The 18,766-nt window shown below is 45.2% G+C and overlaps 20 non-coding genes across 20 annotated transcripts; all 20 read right to left on the reverse strand.

Annotated features, from left to right (window-relative positions):
• Window positions 1–49: 49 nt before the first annotated feature.
• LOC146775233 (U5 spliceosomal RNA) lies at window positions 50–164 on the reverse strand. Its single transcript, XR_014973112.1, has one exon. It is a non-coding gene; the product is annotated as a U5 spliceosomal RNA (small nuclear RNA).
• Window positions 165–1,016: 852 nt separating this feature from the next.
• Window positions 1,017–1,131, reverse strand: LOC146775234 (U5 spliceosomal RNA). The gene has a single exon (XR_014973113.1). It is a non-coding gene; the product is annotated as a U5 spliceosomal RNA (small nuclear RNA).
• Window positions 1,132–1,983: 852 nt separating this feature from the next.
• Window positions 1,984–2,098, reverse strand: LOC146775235 (U5 spliceosomal RNA). Its single transcript, XR_014973115.1, has one exon. It is a non-coding gene; the product is annotated as a U5 spliceosomal RNA (small nuclear RNA).
• Window positions 2,099–2,950: 852 nt separating this feature from the next.
• LOC146775236 (U5 spliceosomal RNA) lies at window positions 2,951–3,065 on the reverse strand. Its single transcript, XR_014973116.1, has one exon. It is a non-coding gene; the product is annotated as a U5 spliceosomal RNA (small nuclear RNA).
• An 852-nt stretch (window positions 3,066–3,917) lies between these two features.
• On the reverse strand, window positions 3,918–4,032 carry LOC146775237 (U5 spliceosomal RNA). Its single transcript, XR_014973117.1, has one exon. It is a non-coding gene; the product is annotated as a U5 spliceosomal RNA (small nuclear RNA).
• An 852-nt stretch (window positions 4,033–4,884) lies between these two features.
• On the reverse strand, window positions 4,885–4,999 carry LOC146775238 (U5 spliceosomal RNA). Its single transcript, XR_014973118.1, has one exon. It is a non-coding gene; the product is annotated as a U5 spliceosomal RNA (small nuclear RNA).
• Window positions 5,000–5,864: 865 nt separating this feature from the next.
• Window positions 5,865–5,979, reverse strand: LOC146775239 (U5 spliceosomal RNA). The gene has a single exon (XR_014973119.1). It is a non-coding gene; the product is annotated as a U5 spliceosomal RNA (small nuclear RNA).
• Window positions 5,980–6,831: 852 nt separating this feature from the next.
• On the reverse strand, window positions 6,832–6,946 carry LOC146775240 (U5 spliceosomal RNA). The gene has a single exon (XR_014973120.1). It is a non-coding gene; the product is annotated as a U5 spliceosomal RNA (small nuclear RNA).
• Window positions 6,947–7,798: 852 nt separating this feature from the next.
• Window positions 7,799–7,913, reverse strand: LOC146775241 (U5 spliceosomal RNA). Its single transcript, XR_014973121.1, has one exon. It is a non-coding gene; the product is annotated as a U5 spliceosomal RNA (small nuclear RNA).
• An 865-nt stretch (window positions 7,914–8,778) lies between these two features.
• On the reverse strand, window positions 8,779–8,893 carry LOC146775242 (U5 spliceosomal RNA). Its single transcript, XR_014973122.1, has one exon. It is a non-coding gene; the product is annotated as a U5 spliceosomal RNA (small nuclear RNA).
• Window positions 8,894–9,745: 852 nt separating this feature from the next.
• LOC146775243 (U5 spliceosomal RNA) lies at window positions 9,746–9,860 on the reverse strand. Its single transcript, XR_014973123.1, has one exon. It is a non-coding gene; the product is annotated as a U5 spliceosomal RNA (small nuclear RNA).
• Window positions 9,861–10,712: 852 nt separating this feature from the next.
• On the reverse strand, window positions 10,713–10,827 carry LOC146775244 (U5 spliceosomal RNA). The gene has a single exon (XR_014973124.1). It is a non-coding gene; the product is annotated as a U5 spliceosomal RNA (small nuclear RNA).
• Window positions 10,828–11,679: 852 nt separating this feature from the next.
• Window positions 11,680–11,794, reverse strand: LOC146775245 (U5 spliceosomal RNA). Its single transcript, XR_014973126.1, has one exon. It is a non-coding gene; the product is annotated as a U5 spliceosomal RNA (small nuclear RNA).
• Window positions 11,795–12,646: 852 nt separating this feature from the next.
• On the reverse strand, window positions 12,647–12,761 carry LOC146775246 (U5 spliceosomal RNA). The gene has a single exon (XR_014973127.1). It is a non-coding gene; the product is annotated as a U5 spliceosomal RNA (small nuclear RNA).
• Window positions 12,762–13,613: 852 nt separating this feature from the next.
• LOC146775247 (U5 spliceosomal RNA) lies at window positions 13,614–13,728 on the reverse strand. Its single transcript, XR_014973128.1, has one exon. It is a non-coding gene; the product is annotated as a U5 spliceosomal RNA (small nuclear RNA).
• Window positions 13,729–14,593: 865 nt separating this feature from the next.
• LOC146775248 (U5 spliceosomal RNA) lies at window positions 14,594–14,708 on the reverse strand. Its single transcript, XR_014973129.1, has one exon. It is a non-coding gene; the product is annotated as a U5 spliceosomal RNA (small nuclear RNA).
• An 852-nt stretch (window positions 14,709–15,560) lies between these two features.
• On the reverse strand, window positions 15,561–15,675 carry LOC146775249 (U5 spliceosomal RNA). The gene has a single exon (XR_014973130.1). It is a non-coding gene; the product is annotated as a U5 spliceosomal RNA (small nuclear RNA).
• An 852-nt stretch (window positions 15,676–16,527) lies between these two features.
• Window positions 16,528–16,642, reverse strand: LOC146775250 (U5 spliceosomal RNA). Its single transcript, XR_014973132.1, has one exon. It is a non-coding gene; the product is annotated as a U5 spliceosomal RNA (small nuclear RNA).
• An 865-nt stretch (window positions 16,643–17,507) lies between these two features.
• Window positions 17,508–17,622, reverse strand: LOC146775251 (U5 spliceosomal RNA). The gene has a single exon (XR_014973133.1). It is a non-coding gene; the product is annotated as a U5 spliceosomal RNA (small nuclear RNA).
• An 852-nt stretch (window positions 17,623–18,474) lies between these two features.
• Window positions 18,475–18,589, reverse strand: LOC146775252 (U5 spliceosomal RNA). Its single transcript, XR_014973134.1, has one exon. It is a non-coding gene; the product is annotated as a U5 spliceosomal RNA (small nuclear RNA).
• Window positions 18,590–18,766: the final 177 nt, after the last annotated feature.

Below are 18,766 nucleotides of genomic sequence, written 5' to 3' on the forward strand. Positions count from 1 at the left end.
CTGGATATTCCCCAACTTCTAATGCTTTTCTTTTAAACAAATGATAAACAGCCTCACCTGTGGCAAGGCTTAAAAAAATTGAATAAACTCTTAAATGTTCCTCTCCACGGAAATCTTTAGTAAAAGGCGAAAGATTTTTTCGTTTTGAAGAGAAACCAGAGTAAGTGACAATATAGCTCTCTAGGGTAAGTGGCGGCACATCAAAGACCCTGTCATTGCGAGGGTGAGGACCTGAAAGGTATTTGCAGGCTCTAAGAAAGAGGGCGAGAACCAGGCCGGTGGGCAAAACAGGCCAACATTTCAAAGTCTCTGCTCAAGGTACAAAAAGGTGGACTGTTCACATGTGTATGTCTGGGAATATGCAAATTTCTTTTGTACTCACCTCAGCTCATTAGGAGTTGTCGGGGCTGCTGGGGAAGGGGAACAGGAAATGTGAATCAGGCTTTTAGTTAAGTGGCACTGTAGGCCTTTTGTCCCCTAGCCATTTTACGCTTTTAACACGCTCTACACATAGCCATGCACCGTATGTGCCTTTTTCACACGTACTTTCATTAAACCTGAATATAGAAGGATATATCTGTCTAGGCTGGAGACACGTGAAACAAGTCTGACGTGCCCCTTCAAGTCTACCTGAGAGGAAGCTGACTCAGGATTGGCGACCTCTCAGGGCACCTCGAACGGGCACAAATAACGGGCAAGCCCTATGAAAAGCACAGCATGAGTCTTGGTCCCACCTTTAAAAAGGAGGGTGACCTCTGGGATCTGGCAGCAGGATCTTTGGGAGATAAGAAAATATACTGCCTGCGATCGTGAAGTTTCAAGTCAGTCAAGAAAAGCAATCTCATGCACTGCACAAGCTCTTTCCCATGAGGCACCTCTCCTGCACTCTGTTTATGCAAATGAGCAAGCAGAGAGCTCAGGAATAAAACACCAAACTTATGTCCCCCAAAAAAGCAGCAGACAATTGCTGGATATTCCCCAACTTCTAATGCTTTTCTTTTAAACAAATGATAAACAGCCTCACCTGTGGCAAGGCTTAAAAAAATTGAATAAACTCTTAAATGTTCCTCTCCACGGAAATCTTTAGTAAAAGGCGAAAGATTTTTTCGTTTTGAAGAGAAACCAGAGTAAGTGACAATATAGCTCTCTAGGGTAAGTGGCGGCACATCAAAGACCCTGTCATTGCGAGGGTGAGGACCTGAAAGGTATTTTCAGGCTCTAAGAAAGAGGGCGAGAACCAGGCCGGTGGGCAAAACAGGCCAACATTTCAAAGTCTCTGCTCAAGGTACAAAAAGGTGGACTGTTCACATGTGTATGTCTGGGAATATGCAAATTTCTTTTGTACTCACCTCAGCTCATTAGGAGTTGTCGGGGCTGCTGGGGAAGGGGAACAGGAAATGTGAATCAGGCTTTTAGTTAAGTGGCACTGTAGGCCTTTTGTCCCCTAGCCATTTTACGCTTTCAACACGCTCTACACATAGCCATGCACCGTATGTGCCTTTTTCACACGTACTTTCATTAAACCTGAATATAGAAGGATATATCTGTCTAGGCTGGAGACACGTGAAACAAGTCTGACGTGCCCCTTCAAGTCTACCTGAGAGGAAGCTGACTCAGGATTGGCGACCTCTCAGGGCACCTCGAACGGGCACAAATAACGGGCAAGCCCTATGAAAAGCACAGCATGAGTCTTGGTCCCACCTTTAAAAAGGAGGGTGACCTCTGGGATCTGGCAGCAGGATCTTTGGGAGATAAGAAAATATACTGCCTGCGATCGTGAAGTTTCAAGTCAGTCAAGAAAAGCAATCTCATGCACTGCACAAGCTCTTTCCCATGAGGCACCTCTCCTGCACTCTGTTTATGCAAATGAGCAAGCAGAGAGCTCAGGAATAAAACACCAAACTCATGTCCCCCAAAAAAGCAGCAGACAATTGCTGGATATTCCCCAACTTCTAATGCTTTTCTTTTAAACAAATGATAAACAGCCTCACCTGTGGCAAGGCTTAAAAAAATTGAATAAACTCTTAAATGTTCCTCTCCACGGAAATCTTTAGTAAAAGGCGAAAGATTTTTTCGTTTTGAAGAGAAACCAGAGTAAGTGACAATATAGCTCTCTAGGGTAAGTGGCGGCACATCAAAGACCCTGTCATTGCGAGGGTGAGGACCTGAAAGGTATTTGCAGGCTCTAAGAAAGAGGGCGAGAACCAGGCCGGTGGGCAAAACAGGCCAACATTTCAAAGTCTCTGCTCAAGGTACAAAAAGGTGGACTGTTCACATGTGTATGTCTGGGAATATGCAAATTTCTTTTGTACTCACCTCAGCTCATTAGGAGTTGTCGGGGCTGCTGGGGAAGGGGAACAGGAAATGTGAATCAGGCTTTTAGTTAAGTGGCACTGTAGGCCTTTTGTCCCCTAGCCATTTTACGCTTTTAACACGCTCTACACATAGCCATGCACCGTATGTGCCTTTTTCACACGTACTTTCATTAAACCTGAATATAGAAGGATATATCTGTCTAGGCTGGAGACACGTGAAACAAGTCTGACGTGCCCCTTCAAGTCTACCTGAGAGGAAGCTGACTCAGGATTGGCGACCTCTCAGGGCACCTCGAACGGGCACAAATAACGGGCAAGCCCTATGAAAAGCACAGCATGAGTCTTGGTCCCACCTTTAAAAAGGAGGGTGACCTCTGGGATCTGGCAGCAGGATCTTTGGGAGATAAGAAAATATACTGCCTGCGATCGTGAAGTTTCAAGTCAGTCAAGAAAAGCAATCTCATGCACTGCACAAGCTCTTTCCCATGAGGCACCTCTCCTGCACTCTGTTTATGCAAATGAGCAAGCAGAGAGCTCAGGAATAAAACACCAAACTTATGTCCCCCAAAAAAGCAGCAGACAATTGCTGGATATTCCCCAACTTCTAATGCTTTTCTTTTAAACAAATGATAAACAGCCTCACCTGTGGCAAGGCTTAAAAAAATTGAATAAACTCTTAAATGTTCCTCTCCACGGAAATCTTTAGTAAAAGGCGAAAGATTTTTTCGTTTTGAAGAGAAACCAGAGTAAGTGACAATATAGCTCTCTAGGGTAAGTGGCGGCACATCAAAGACCCTGTCATTGCGAGGGTGAGGACCTGAAAGGTATTTTCAGGCTCTAAGAAAGAGGGCGAGAACCAGGCCGGTGGGCAAAACAGGCCAACATTTCAAAGTCTCTGCTCAAGGTACAAAAAGGTGGACTGTTCACATGTGTATGTCTGGGAATATGCAAATTTCTTTTGTACTCACCTCAGCTCATTAGGAGTTGTCGGGGCTGCTGGGGAAGGGGAACAGGAAATGTGAATCAGGCTTTTAGTTAAGTGGCACTGTAGGCCTTTTGTCCCCTAGCCATTTTACGCTTTCAACACGCTCTACACATAGCCATGCACCGTATGTGCCTTTTTCACACGTACTTTCATTAAACCTGAATATAGAAGGATATATCTGTCTAGGCTGGAGACACGTGAAACAAGTCTGACGTGCCCCTTCAAGTCTACCTGAGAGGAAGCTGACTCAGGATTGGCGACCTCTCAGGGCACCTCGAACGGGCACAAATAACGGGCAAGCCCTATGAAAAGCACAGCATGAGTCTTGGTCCCACCTTTAAAAAGGAGGGTGACCTCTGGGATCTGGCAGCAGGATCTTTGGGAGATAAGAAAATATACTGCCTGCGATCGTGAAGTTTCAAGTCAGTCAAGAAAAGCAATCTCATGCACTGCACAAGCTCTTTCCCATGAGGCACCTCTCCTGCACTCTGTTTATGCAAATGAGCAAGCAGAGAGCTCAGGAATAAAACACCAAACTCATGTCCCCCAAAAAAGCAGCAGACAATTGCTGGATATTCCCCAACTTCTAATGCTTTTCTTTTAAACAAATGATAAACAGCCTCACCTGTGGCAAGGCTTAAAAAAATTGAATAAACTCTTAAATGTTCCTCTCCACGGAAATCTTTAGTAAAAGGCGAAAGATTTTTTCGTTTTGAAGAGAAACCAGAGTAAGTGACAATATAGCTCTCTAGGGTAAGTGGCGGCACATCAAAGACCCTGTCATTGCGAGGGTGAGGACCTGAAAGGTATTTTCAGGCTCTAAGAAAGAGGGCGAGAACCAGGCCGGTGGGCAAAACAGGCCAACATTTCAAAGTCTCTGCTCAAGGTACAAAAAGGTGGACTGTTCACATGTGTATGTCTGGGAATATGCAAATTTCTTTTGTACTCACCTCAGCTCATTAGGAGTTGTCGGGGCTGCTGGGGAAGGGGAACAGGAAATGTGAATCAGGCTTTTAGTTAAGTGGCACTGTAGGCCTTTTGTCCCCTAGCCATTTTACGCTTTCAACACGCTCTACACATAGCCATGCACCGTATGTGCCTTTTTCACACGTACTTTCATTAAACCTGAATATAGAAGGATATATCTGTCTAGGCTGGAGACACGTGAAACAAGTCTGACGTGCCCCTTCAAGTCTACCTGAGAGGAAGCTGACTCAGGATTGGCGACCTCTCAGGGCACCTCGAACGGGCACAAATAACGGGCAAGCCCTATGAAAAGCACAGCATGAGTCTTGGTCCCACCTTTAAAAAGGAGGGTGACCTCTGGGATCTGGCAGCAGGATCTTTGGGAGATAAGAAAATATACTGCCTGCGATCGTGAAGTTTCAAGTCAGTCAAGAAAAGCAATCTCATGCACTGCACAAGCTCTTTCCCATGAGGCACCTCTCCTGCACTCTGTTTATGCAAATGAGCAAGCAGAGAGCTCAGGAATAAAACACCAAACTCATGTCCCCCAAAAAAGCAGCAGACAATTGCTGGATATTCCCCAACTTCTAATGCTTTTCTTTTAAACAAATGATAAACAGCCTCACCTGTGGCAAGGCTTAAAAAAATTGAATAAACTCTTAAATGTTCCTCTCCACGGAAATCTTTAGTAAAAGGCGAAAGATTTTTTCGTTTTGAAGAGAAACCAGAGTAAGTGACAATATAGCTCTCTAGGGTAAGTGGCGGCACATCAAAGACCCTGTCATTGCGAGGGTGAGGACCTGAAAGGTATTTTCAGGCTCTAAGAAAGAGGGCGAGAACCAGGCCGGTGGGCAAAACAGGCCAACATTTCAAAGTCTCTGCTCAAGGTACAAAAAGGTGGACTGTTCACATGTGTATGTCTGGGAATATGCAAATTTCTTTTGTACTCACCTCAGCTCATTAGGAGTTGTCGGGGCTGCTGGGGAAGGGGAACAGGAAATGTGAATCAGGCTTTTAGTTAAGTGGCACTGTAGGCCTTTTGTCCCCTAGCCATTTTACGCTTTCAACACGCTCTACACATAGCCATGCACCGTATGTGCCTTTTTCACACGTACTTTCATTAAACCTGAATATAGAAGGATATATCTGTCTAGGCTGGAGACACGTGAAACAAGTCTGACGTGCCCCTTCAAGTCTACCTGAGAGGAAGCTGACTCAGGATTGGCGACCTCTCAGGGCACCTCGAACGGGCACAAATAACGGGCACAAATAACGGGCAAGCCCTATGAAAAGCACAGCATGAGTCTTGGTCCCACCTTTAAAAAGGAGGGTGACCTCTGGGATCTGGCAGCAGGATCTTTGGGAGATAAGAAAATATACTGCCTGCGATCGTGAAGTTTCAAGTCAGTCAAGAAAAGCAATCTCATGCACTGCACAAGCTCTTTCCCATGAGGCACCTCTCCTGCACTCTGTTTATGCAAATGAGCAAGCAGAGAGCTCAGGAATAAAACACCAAACTCATGTCCCCCAAAAAAGCAGCAGACAATTGCTGGATATTCCCCAACTTCTAATGCTTTTCTTTTAAACAAATGATAAACAGCCTCACCTGTGGCAAGGCTTAAAAAAATTGAATAAACTCTTAAATGTTCCTCTCCACGGAAATCTTTAGTAAAAGGCGAAAGATTTTTTCGTTTTGAAGAGAAACCAGAGTAAGTGACAATATAGCTCTCTAGGGTAAGTGGCGGCACATCAAAGACCCTGTCATTGCGAGGGTGAGGACCTGAAAGGTATTTGCAGGCTCTAAGAAAGAGGGCGAGAACCAGGCCGGTGGGCAAAACAGGCCAACATTTCAAAGTCTCTGCTCAAGGTACAAAAAGGTGGACTGTTCACATGTGTATGTCTGGGAATATGCAAATTTCTTTTGTACTCACCTCAGCTCATTAGGAGTTGTCGGGGCTGCTGGGGAAGGGGAACAGGAAATGTGAATCAGGCTTTTAGTTAAGTGGCACTGTAGGCCTTTTGTCCCCTAGCCATTTTACGCTTTTAACACGCTCTACACATAGCCATGCACCGTATGTGCCTTTTTCACACGTACTTTCATTAAACCTGAATATAGAAGGATATATCTGTCTAGGCTGGAGACACGTGAAACAAGTCTGACGTGCCCCTTCAAGTCTACCTGAGAGGAAGCTGACTCAGGATTGGCGACCTCTCAGGGCACCTCGAACGGGCACAAATAACGGGCAAGCCCTATGAAAAGCACAGCATGAGTCTTGGTCCCACCTTTAAAAAGGAGGGTGACCTCTGGGATCTGGCAGCAGGATCTTTGGGAGATAAGAAAATATACTGCCTGCGATCGTGAAGTTTCAAGTCAGTCAAGAAAAGCAATCTCATGCACTGCACAAGCTCTTTCCCATGAGGCACCTCTCCTGCACTCTGTTTATGCAAATGAGCAAGCAGAGAGCTCAGGAATAAAACACCAAACTTATGTCCCCCAAAAAAGCAGCAGACAATTGCTGGATATTCCCCAACTTCTAATGCTTTTCTTTTAAACAAATGATAAACAGCCTCACCTGTGGCAAGGCTTAAAAAAATTGAATAAACTCTTAAATGTTCCTCTCCACGGAAATCTTTAGTAAAAGGCGAAAGATTTTTTCGTTTTGAAGAGAAACCAGAGTAAGTGACAATATAGCTCTCTAGGGTAAGTGGCGGCACATCAAAGACCCTGTCATTGCGAGGGTGAGGACCTGAAAGGTATTTTCAGGCTCTAAGAAAGAGGGCGAGAACCAGGCCGGTGGGCAAAACAGGCCAACATTTCAAAGTCTCTGCTCAAGGTACAAAAAGGTGGACTGTTCACATGTGTATGTCTGGGAATATGCAAATTTCTTTTGTACTCACCTCAGCTCATTAGGAGTTGTCGGGGCTGCTGGGGAAGGGGAACAGGAAATGTGAATCAGGCTTTTAGTTAAGTGGCACTGTAGGCCTTTTGTCCCCTAGCCATTTTACGCTTTCAACACGCTCTACACATAGCCATGCACCGTATGTGCCTTTTTCACACGTACTTTCATTAAACCTGAATATAGAAGGATATATCTGTCTAGGCTGGAGACACGTGAAACAAGTCTGACGTGCCCCTTCAAGTCTACCTGAGAGGAAGCTGACTCAGGATTGGCGACCTCTCAGGGCACCTCGAACGGGCACAAATAACGGGCAAGCCCTATGAAAAGCACAGCATGAGTCTTGGTCCCACCTTTAAAAAGGAGGGTGACCTCTGGGATCTGGCAGCAGGATCTTTGGGAGATAAGAAAATATACTGCCTGCGATCGTGAAGTTTCAAGTCAGTCAAGAAAAGCAATCTCATGCACTGCACAAGCTCTTTCCCATGAGGCACCTCTCCTGCACTCTGTTTATGCAAATGAGCAAGCAGAGAGCTCAGGAATAAAACACCAAACTCATGTCCCCCAAAAAAGCAGCAGACAATTGCTGGATATTCCCCAACTTCTAATGCTTTTCTTTTAAACAAATGATAAACAGCCTCACCTGTGGCAAGGCTTAAAAAAATTGAATAAACTCTTAAATGTTCCTCTCCACGGAAATCTTTAGTAAAAGGCGAAAGATTTTTTCGTTTTGAAGAGAAACCAGAGTAAGTGACAATATAGCTCTCTAGGGTAAGTGGCGGCACATCAAAGACCCTGTCATTGCGAGGGTGAGGACCTGAAAGGTATTTTCAGGCTCTAAGAAAGAGGGCGAGAACCAGGCCGGTGGGCAAAACAGGCCAACATTTCAAAGTCTCTGCTCAAGGTACAAAAAGGTGGACTGTTCACATGTGTATGTCTGGGAATATGCAAATTTCTTTTGTACTCACCTCAGCTCATTAGGAGTTGTCGGGGCTGCTGGGGAAGGGGAACAGGAAATGTGAATCAGGCTTTTAGTTAAGTGGCACTGTAGGCCTTTTGTCCCCTAGCCATTTTACGCTTTCAACACGCTCTACACATAGCCATGCACCGTATGTGCCTTTTTCACACGTACTTTCATTAAACCTGAATATAGAAGGATATATCTGTCTAGGCTGGAGACACGTGAAACAAGTCTGACGTGCCCCTTCAAGTCTACCTGAGAGGAAGCTGACTCAGGATTGGCGACCTCTCAGGGCACCTCGAACGGGCACAAATAACGGGCACAAATAACGGGCAAGCCCTATGAAAAGCACAGCATGAGTCTTGGTCCCACCTTTAAAAAGGAGGGTGACCTCTGGGATCTGGCAGCAGGATCTTTGGGAGATAAGAAAATATACTGCCTGCGATCGTGAAGTTTCAAGTCAGTCAAGAAAAGCAATCTCATGCACTGCACAAGCTCTTTCCCATGAGGCACCTCTCCTGCACTCTGTTTATGCAAATGAGCAAGCAGAGAGCTCAGGAATAAAACACCAAACTCATGTCCCCCAAAAAAGCAGCAGACAATTGCTGGATATTCCCCAACTTCTAATGCTTTTCTTTTAAACAAATGATAAACAGCCTCACCTGTGGCAAGGCTTAAAAAAATTGAATAAACTCTTAAATGTTCCTCTCCACGGAAATCTTTAGTAAAAGGCGAAAGATTTTTTCGTTTTGAAGAGAAACCAGAGTAAGTGACAATATAGCTCTCTAGGGTAAGTGGCGGCACATCAAAGACCCTGTCATTGCGAGGGTGAGGACCTGAAAGGTATTTGCAGGCTCTAAGAAAGAGGGCGAGAACCAGGCCGGTGGGCAAAACAGGCCAACATTTCAAAGTCTCTGCTCAAGGTACAAAAAGGTGGACTGTTCACATGTGTATGTCTGGGAATATGCAAATTTCTTTTGTACTCACCTCAGCTCATTAGGAGTTGTCGGGGCTGCTGGGGAAGGGGAACAGGAAATGTGAATCAGGCTTTTAGTTAAGTGGCACTGTAGGCCTTTTGTCCCCTAGCCATTTTACGCTTTTAACACGCTCTACACATAGCCATGCACCGTATGTGCCTTTTTCACACGTACTTTCATTAAACCTGAATATAGAAGGATATATCTGTCTAGGCTGGAGACACGTGAAACAAGTCTGACGTGCCCCTTCAAGTCTACCTGAGAGGAAGCTGACTCAGGATTGGCGACCTCTCAGGGCACCTCGAACGGGCACAAATAACGGGCAAGCCCTATGAAAAGCACAGCATGAGTCTTGGTCCCACCTTTAAAAAGGAGGGTGACCTCTGGGATCTGGCAGCAGGATCTTTGGGAGATAAGAAAATATACTGCCTGCGATCGTGAAGTTTCAAGTCAGTCAAGAAAAGCAATCTCATGCACTGCACAAGCTCTTTCCCATGAGGCACCTCTCCTGCACTCTGTTTATGCAAATGAGCAAGCAGAGAGCTCAGGAATAAAACACCAAACTTATGTCCCCCAAAAAAGCAGCAGACAATTGCTGAATATTCCCCAACTTCTAATGCTTTTCTTTTAAACAAATGATAAACAGCCTCACCTGTGGCAAGGCTTAAAAAAATTGAATAAACTCTTAAATGTTCCTCTCCACGGAAATCTTTAGTAAAAGGCGAAAGATTTTTTCGTTTTGAAGAGAAACCAGAGTAAGTGACAATATAGCTCTCTAGGGTAAGTGGCGGCACATCAAAGACCCTGTCATTGCGAGGGTGAGGACCTGAAAGGTATTTTCAGGCTCTAAGAAAGAGGGCGAGAACCAGGCCGGTGGGCAAAACAGGCCAACATTTCAAAGTCTCTGCTCAAGGTACAAAAAGGTGGACTGTTCACATGTGTATGTCTGGGAATATGCAAATTTCTTTTGTACTCACCTCAGCTCATTAGGAGTTGTCGGGGCTGCTGGGGAAGGGGAACAGGAAATGTGAATCAGGCTTTTAGTTAAGTGGCACTGTAGGCCTTTTGTCCCCTAGCCATTTTACGCTTTCAACACGCTCTACACATAGCCATGCACCGTATGTGCCTTTTTCACACGTACTTTCATTAAACCTGAATATAGAAGGATATATCTGTCTAGGCTGGAGACACGTGAAACAAGTCTGACGTGCCCCTTCAAGTCTACCTGAGAGGAAGCTGACTCAGGATTGGCGACCTCTCAGGGCACCTCGAACGGGCACAAATAACGGGCAAGCCCTATGAAAAGCACAGCATGAGTCTTGGTCCCACCTTTAAAAAGGAGGGTGACCTCTGGGATCTGGCAGCAGGATCTTTGGGAGATAAGAAAATATACTGCCTGCGATCGTGAAGTTTCAAGTCAGTCAAGAAAAGCAATCTCATGCACTGCACAAGCTCTTTCCCATGAGGCACCTCTCCTGCACTCTGTTTATGCAAATGAGCAAGCAGAGAGCTCAGGAATAAAACACCAAACTCATGTCCCCCAAAAAAGCAGCAGACAATTGCTGGATATTCCCCAACTTCTAATGCTTTTCTTTTAAACAAATGATAAACAGCCTCACCTGTGGCAAGGCTTAAAAAAATTGAATAAACTCTTAAATGTTCCTCTCCACGGAAATCTTTAGTAAAAGGCGAAAGATTTTTTCGTTTTGAAGAGAAACCAGAGTAAGTGACAATATAGCTCTCTAGGGTAAGTGGCGGCACATCAAAGACCCTGTCATTGCGAGGGTGAGGACCTGAAAGGTATTTGCAGGCTCTAAGAAAGAGGGCGAGAACCAGGCCGGTGGGCAAAACAGGCCAACATTTCAAAGTCTCTGCTCAAGGTACAAAAAGGTGGACTGTTCACATGTGTATGTCTGGGAATATGCAAATTTCTTTTGTACTCACCTCAGCTCATTAGGAGTTGTCGGGGCTGCTGGGGAAGGGGAACAGGAAATGTGAATCAGGCTTTTAGTTAAGTGGCACTGTAGGCCTTTTGTCCCCTAGCCATTTTACGCTTTTAACACGCTCTACACATAGCCATGCACCGTATGTGCCTTTTTCACATGTACTTTCATTAAACCTGAATATAGAAGGATATATCTGTCTAGGCTGGAGACACGTGAAACAAGTCTGACGTGCCCCTTCAAGTCTACCTGAGAGGAAGCTGACTCAGGATTGGCGACCTCTCAGGGCACCTCGAACGGGCACAAATAACGGGCAAGCCCTATGAAAAGCACAGCATGAGTCTTGGTCCCACCTTTAAAAAGGAGGGTGACCTCTGGGATCTGGCAGCAGGATCTTTGGGAGATAAGAAAATATACTGCCTGCGATCGTGAAGTTTCAAGTCAGTCAAGAAAAGCAATCTCATGCACTGCACAAGCTCTTTCCCATGAGGCACCTCTCCTGCACTCTGTTTATGCAAATGAGCAAGCAGAGAGCTCAGGAATAAAACACCAAACTTATGTCCCCCAAAAAAGCAGCAGACAATTGCTGGATATTCCCCAACTTCTAATGCTTTTCTTTTAAACAAATGATAAACAGCCTCACCTGTGGCAAGGCTTAAAAAAATTGAATAAACTCTTAAATGTTCCTCTCCACGGAAATCTTTAGTAAAAGGCGAAAGATTTTTTCGTTTTGAAGAGAAACCAGAGTAAGTGACAATATAGCTCTCTAGGGTAAGTGGCGGCACATCAAAGACCCTGTCATTGCGAGGGTGAGGACCTGAAAGGTATTTTCAGGCTCTAAGAAAGAGGGCGAGAACCAGGCCGGTGGGCAAAACAGGCCAACATTTCAAAGTCTCTGCTCAAGGTACAAAAAGGTGGACTGTTCACATGTGTATGTCTGGGAATATGCAAATTTCTTTTGTACTCACCTCAGCTCATTAGGAGTTGTCGGGGCTGCTGGGGAAGGGGAACAGGAAATGTGAATCAGGCTTTTAGTTAAGTGGCACTGTAGGCCTTTTGTCCCCTAGCCATTTTACGCTTTCAACACGCTCTACACATAGCCATGCACCGTATGTGCCTTTTTCACACGTACTTTCATTAAACCTGAATATAGAAGGATATATCTGTCTAGGCTGGAGACACGTGAAACAAGTCTGACGTGCCCCTTCAAGTCTACCTGAGAGGAAGCTGACTCAGGATTGGCGACCTCTCAGGGCACCTCGAACGGGCACAAATAACGGGCAAGCCCTATGAAAAGCACAGCATGAGTCTTGGTCCCACCTTTAAAAAGGAGGGTGACCTCTGGGATCTGGCAGCAGGATCTTTGGGAGATAAGAAAATATACTGCCTGCGATCGTGAAGTTTCAAGTCAGTCAAGAAAAGCAATCTCATGCACTGCACAAGCTCTTTCCCATGAGGCACCTCTCCTGCACTCTGTTTATGCAAATGAGCAAGCAGAGAGCTCAGGAATAAAACACCAAACTCATGTCCCCCAAAAAAGCAGCAGACAATTGCTGGATATTCCCCAACTTCTAATGCTTTTCTTTTAAACAAATGATAAACAGCCTCACCTGTGGCAAGGCTTAAAAAAATTGAATAAACTCTTAAATGTTCCTCTCCACGGAAATCTTTAGTAAAAGGCGAAAGATTTTTTCGTTTTGAAGAGAAACCAGAGTAAGTGACAATATAGCTCTCTAGGGTAAGTGGCGGCACATCAAAGACCCTGTCATTGCGAGGGTGAGGACCTGAAAGGTATTTTCAGGCTCTAAGAAAGAGGGCGAGAACCAGGCCGGTGGGCAAAACAGGCCAACATTTCAAAGTCTCTGCTCAAGGTACAAAAAGGTGGACTGTTCACATGTGTATGTCTGGGAATATGCAAATTTCTTTTGTACTCACCTCAGCTCATTAGGAGTTGTCGGGGCTGCTGGGGAAGGGGAACAGGAAATGTGAATCAGGCTTTTAGTTAAGTGGCACTGTAGGCCTTTTGTCCCCTAGCCATTTTACGCTTTCAACACGCTCTACACATAGCCATGCACCGTATGTGCCTTTTTCACACGTACTTTCATTAAACCTGAATATAGAAGGATATATCTGTCTAGGCTGGAGACACGTGAAACAAGTCTGACGTGCCCCTTCAAGTCTACCTGAGAGGAAGCTGACTCAGGATTGGCGACCTCTCAGGGCACCTCGAACGGGCACAAATAACGGGCAAGCCCTATGAAAAGCACAGCATGAGTCTTGGTCCCACCTTTAAAAAGGAGGGTGACCTCTGGGATCTGGCAGCAGGATCTTTGGGAGATAAGAAAATATACTGCCTGCGATCGTGAAGTTTCAAGTCAGTCAAGAAAAGCAATCTCATGCACTGCACAAGCTCTTTCCCATGAGGCACCTCTCCTGCACTCTGTTTATGCAAATGAGCAAGCAGAGAGCTCAGGAATAAAACACCAAACTCATGTCCCCCAAAAAAGCAGCAGACAATTGCTGGATATTCCCCAACTTCTAATGCTTTTCTTTTAAACAAATGATAAACAGCCTCACCTGTGGCAAGGCTTAAAAAAATTGAATAAACTCTTAAATGTTCCTCTCCACGGAAATCTTTAGTAAAAGGCGAAAGATTTTTTCGTTTTGAAGAGAAACCAGAGTAAGTGACAATATAGCTCTCTAGGGTAAGTGGCGGCACATCAAAGACCCTGTCATTGCGAGGGTGAGGACCTGAAAGGTATTTTCAGGCTCTAAGAAAGAGGGCGAGAACCAGGCCGGTGGGCAAAACAGGCCAACATTTCAAAGTCTCTGCTCAAGGTACAAAAAGGTGGACTGTTCACATGTGTATGTCTGGGAATATGCAAATTTCTTTTGTACTCACCTCAGCTCATTAGGAGTTGTCGGGGCTGCTGGGGAAGGGGAACAGGAAATGTGAATCAGGCTTTTAGTTAAGTGGCACTGTAGGCCTTTTGTCCCCTAGCCATTTTACGCTTTCAACACGCTCTACACATAGCCATGCACCGTATGTGCCTTTTTCACACGTACTTTCATTAAACCTGAATATAGAAGGATATATCTGTCTAGGCTGGAGACACGTGAAACAAGTCTGACGTGCCCCTTCAAGTCTACCTGAGAGGAAGCTGACTCAGGATTGGCGACCTCTCAGGGCACCTCGAACGGGCACAAATAACGGGCACAAATAACGGGCAAGCCCTATGAAAAGCACAGCATGAGTCTTGGTCCCACCTTTAAAAAGGAGGGTGACCTCTGGGATCTGGCAGCAGGATCTTTGGGAGATAAGAAAATATACTGCCTGCGATCGTGAAGTTTCAAGTCAGTCAAGAAAAGCAATCTCATGCACTGCACAAGCTCTTTCCCATGAGGCACCTCTCCTGCACTCTGTTTATGCAAATGAGCAAGCAGAGAGCTCAGGAATAAAACACCAAACTCATGTCCCCCAAAAAAGCAGCAGACAATTGCTGGATATTCCCCAACTTCTAATGCTTTTCTTTTAAACAAATGATAAACAGCCTCACCTGTGGCAAGGCTTAAAAAAATTGAATAAACTCTTAAATGTTCCTCTCCACGGAAATCTTTAGTAAAAGGCGAAAGATTTTTTCGTTTTGAAGAGAAACCAGAGTAAGTGACAATATAGCTCTCTAGGGTAAGTGGCGGCACATCAAAGACCCTGTCATTGCGAGGGTGAGGACCTGAAAGGTATTTGCAGGCTCTAAGAAAGAGGGCGAGAACCAGGCCGGTGGGCAAAACAGGCCAACATTTCAAAGTCTCTGCTCAAGGTACAAAAAGGTGGACTGTTCACATGTGTATGTCTGGGAATATGCAAATTTCTTTTGTACTCACCTCAGCTCATTAGGAGTTGTCGGGGCTGCTGGGGAAGGGGAACAGGAAATGTGAATCAGGCTTTTAGTTAAGTGGCACTGTAGGCCTTTTGTCCCCTAGCCATTTTACGCTTTTAACACGCTCTACACATAGCCATGCACCGTATGTGCCTTTTTCACACGTACTTTCATTAAACCTGAATATAGAAGGATATATCTGTCTAGGCTGGAGACACGTGAAACAAGTCTGACGTGCCCCTTCAAGTCTACCTGAGAGGAAGCTGACTCAGGATTGGCGACCTCTCAGGGCACCTCGAACGGGCACAAATAACGGGCAAGCCCTATGAAAAGCACAGCATGAGTCTTGGTCCCACCTTTAAAAAGGAGGGTGACCTCTGGGATCTGGCAGCAGGATCTTTGGGAGATAAGAAAATATACTGCCTGCGATCGTGAAGTTTCAAGTCAGTCAAGAAAAGCAATCTCATGCACTGCACAAGCTCTTTCCCATGAGGCACCTCTCCTGCACTCTGTTTATGCAAATGAGCAAGCAGAGAGCTCAGGAATAAAACACCAAACTTATGTCCCCCAAAAAAGCAGCAGACAATTGCTGGATATTCCCCAACTTCTAATGCTTTTCTTTTAAACAAATGATAAACAGCCTCACCTGTGGCAAGGCTTAAAAAAATTGAATAAACTCTTAAATGTTCCTCTCCACGGAAATCTTTAGTAAAAGGCGAAAGATTTTTTCGTTTTGAAGAGAAACCAGAGTAAGTGACAATATAGCTCTCTAGGGTAAGTGGCGGCACATCAAAGACCCTGTCATTGCGAGGGTGAGGACCTGAAAGGTATTTTCAGGCTCTAAGAAAGAGGGCGAGAACCAGGCCGGTGGGCAAAACAGGCCAACATTTCAAAGTCTCTGCTCAAGGTACAAAAAGGTGGACTGTTCACATGTGTATGTCTGGGAATATGCAAATTTCTTTTGTACTCACCTCAGCTCATTAGGAGTTGTCGGGGCTGCTGGGGAAGGGGAACAGGAAATGTGAATCAGGCTTTTAGTTAAGTGGCACTGTAGGCCTTTTGTCCCCTAGCCATTTTACGCTTTCAACACGCTCTACACATAGCCATGCACCGTATGTGCCTTTTTCACACGTACTTTCATTAAACCTGAATATAGAAGGATATATCTGTCTAGGCTGGAGACACGTGAAACAAGTCTGACGTGCCCCTTCAAGTCTACCTGAGAGGAAGCTGACTCAGGATTGGCGACCTCTCAGGGCACCTCGAACGGGCACAAATAACGGGCAAGCCCTATGAAAAGCACAGCATGAGTCTTGGTCCCACCTTTAAAAAGGAGGGTGACCTCTGGGATCTGGCAGCAGGATCTTTGGGAGATAAGAAAATATACTGCCTGCGATCGTGAAGTTTCAAGTCAGTCAAGAAAAGCAATCTCATGCACTGCACAAGCTCTTTCCCATGAGGCACCTCTCCTGCACTCTGTTTATGCAAATGAGCAAGCAGAGAGCTCAGGAATAAAACACCAAACTCATGTCCCCCAAAAAAGCAGCAGACAATTGCTGGATATTCCCCAACTTCTAATGCTTTTCTTTTAAACAAATGATAAACAGCCTCACCTGTGGCAAGGCTTAAAAAAATTGAATAAACTCTTAAATGTTCCTCTCCACGGAAATCTTTAGTAAAAGGCGAAAGATTTTTTCGTTTTGAAGAGAAACCAGAGTAAGTGACAATATAGCTCTCTAGGGTAAGTGGCGGCACATCAAAGACCCTGTCATTGCGAGGGTGAGGACCTGAAAGGTATTTTCAGGCTCTAAGAAAGAGGGCGAGAACCAGGCCGGTGGGCAAAACAGGCCAACATTTCAAAGTCTCTGCTCAAGGTACAAAAAGGTGGACTGTTCACATGTGTATGTCTGGGAATATGCAAATTTCTTTTGTACTCACCTCAGCTCATTAGGAGTTGTCGGGGCTGCTGGGGAAGGGGAACAGGAAATGTGAATCAGGCTTTTAGTTAAGTGGCACTGTAGGCCTTTTGTCCCCTAGCCATTTTACGCTTTCAACACGCTCTACACATAGCCATGCACCGTATGTGCCTTTTTCACACGTACTTTCATTAAACCTGAATATAGAAGGATATATCTGTCTAGGCTGGAGACACGTGAAACAAGTCTGACGTGCCCCTTCAAGTCTACCTGAGAGGAAGCTGACTCAGGATTGGCGACCTCTCAGGGCACCTCGAACGGGCACAAATAACGGGCACAAATAACGGGCAAGCCCTATGAAAAGCACAGCATGAGTCTTGGTCCCACCTTTAAAAAGGAGGGTGACCTCTGGGATCTGGCAGCAGGATCTTTGGGAGATAAGAAAATATACTGCCTGCGATCGTGAAGTTTCAAGTCAGTCAAGAAAAGCAATCTCATGCACTGCACAAGCTCTTTCCCATGAGGCACCTCTCCTGCACTCTGTTTATGCAAATGAGCAAGCAGAGAGCTCAGGAATAAAACACCAAACTCATGTCCCCCAAAAAAGCAGCAGACAATTGCTGGATATTCCCCAACTTCTAATGCTTTTCTTTTAAACAAATGATAAACAGCCTCACCTGTGGCAAGGCTTAAAAAAATTGAATAAACTCTTAAATGTTCCTCTCCACGGAAATCTTTAGTAAAAGGCGAAAGATTTTTTCGTTTTGAAGAGAAACCAGAGTAAGTGACAATATAGCTCTCTAGGGTAAGTGGCGGCACATCAAAGACCCTGTCATTGCGAGGGTGAGGACCTGAAAGGTATTTGCAGGCTCTAAGAAAGAGGGCGAGAACCAGGCCGGTGGGCAAAACAGGCCAACATTTCAAAGTCTCTGCTCAAGGTACAAAAAGGTGGACTGTTCACATGTGTATGTCTGGGAATATGCAAATTTCTTTTGTACTCACCTCAGCTCATTAGGAGTTGTCGGGGCTGCTGGGGAAGGGGAACAGGAAATGTGAATCAGGCTTTTAGTTAAGTGGCACTGTAGGCCTTTTGTCCCCTAGCCATTTTACGCTTTTAACACGCTCTACACATAGCCATGCACCGTATGTGCCTTTTTCACACGTACTTTCATTAAACCTGAATATAGAAGGATATATCTGTCTAGGCTGGAGACACGTGAAACAAGTCTGACGTGCCCCTTCAAGTCTACCTGAGAGGAAGCTGACTCAGGATTGGCGACCTCTCAGGGCACCTCGAACGGGCACAAATAACGGGCAAGCCCTATGAAAAGCACAGCATGAGTCTTGGTCCCACCTTTAAAAAGGAGGGTGACCTCTGGGATCTGGCAGCAGGATCTTTGGGAGATAAGAAAATATACTGCCTGCGATCGTGAAGTTTCAAGTCAGTCAAGAAAAGCAATCTCATGCACTGCACAAGCTCTTTCCCATGAGGCACCTCTCCTGCACTCTGTTTATGCAAATGAGCAAGCAGAGAGCTCAGGAATAAAACACCAAACTTATGTCCCCCAAAAAAGCAGCAGACAATTGCTGAATATTCCCCAACTTCTAATGCTTTTCTTTTAAACAAATGATAAACAGCCTCACCTGTGGCAAGGCTTAAAAAAATTGAATAAACTCTTAAATGTTCCTCTCCACGGAAATCTTTAGTAAAAGGCGAAAGATTTTTTCGTTTTGAAGAGAAACCAGAGTAAGTGACAATATAGCTCTCTAGGGTAAGTGGCGGCACATCAAAGACCCTGTCATTGCGAGGGTGAGGACCTGAAAGGTATTTTCAGGCTCTAAGAAAGAGGGCGAGAACCAGGCCGGTGGGCAAAACAGGCCAACATTTCAAAGTCTCTGCTCAAGGTACAAAAAGGTGGACTGTTCAC

Source organism: Triturus cristatus, chromosome 12 (genome assembly GCF_964204655.1).
Source record: "Triturus cristatus chromosome 12, aTriCri1.1, whole genome shotgun sequence".
Taxonomy (NCBI): Eukaryota; Metazoa; Chordata; class Amphibia; order Caudata; family Salamandridae; genus Triturus; species Triturus cristatus.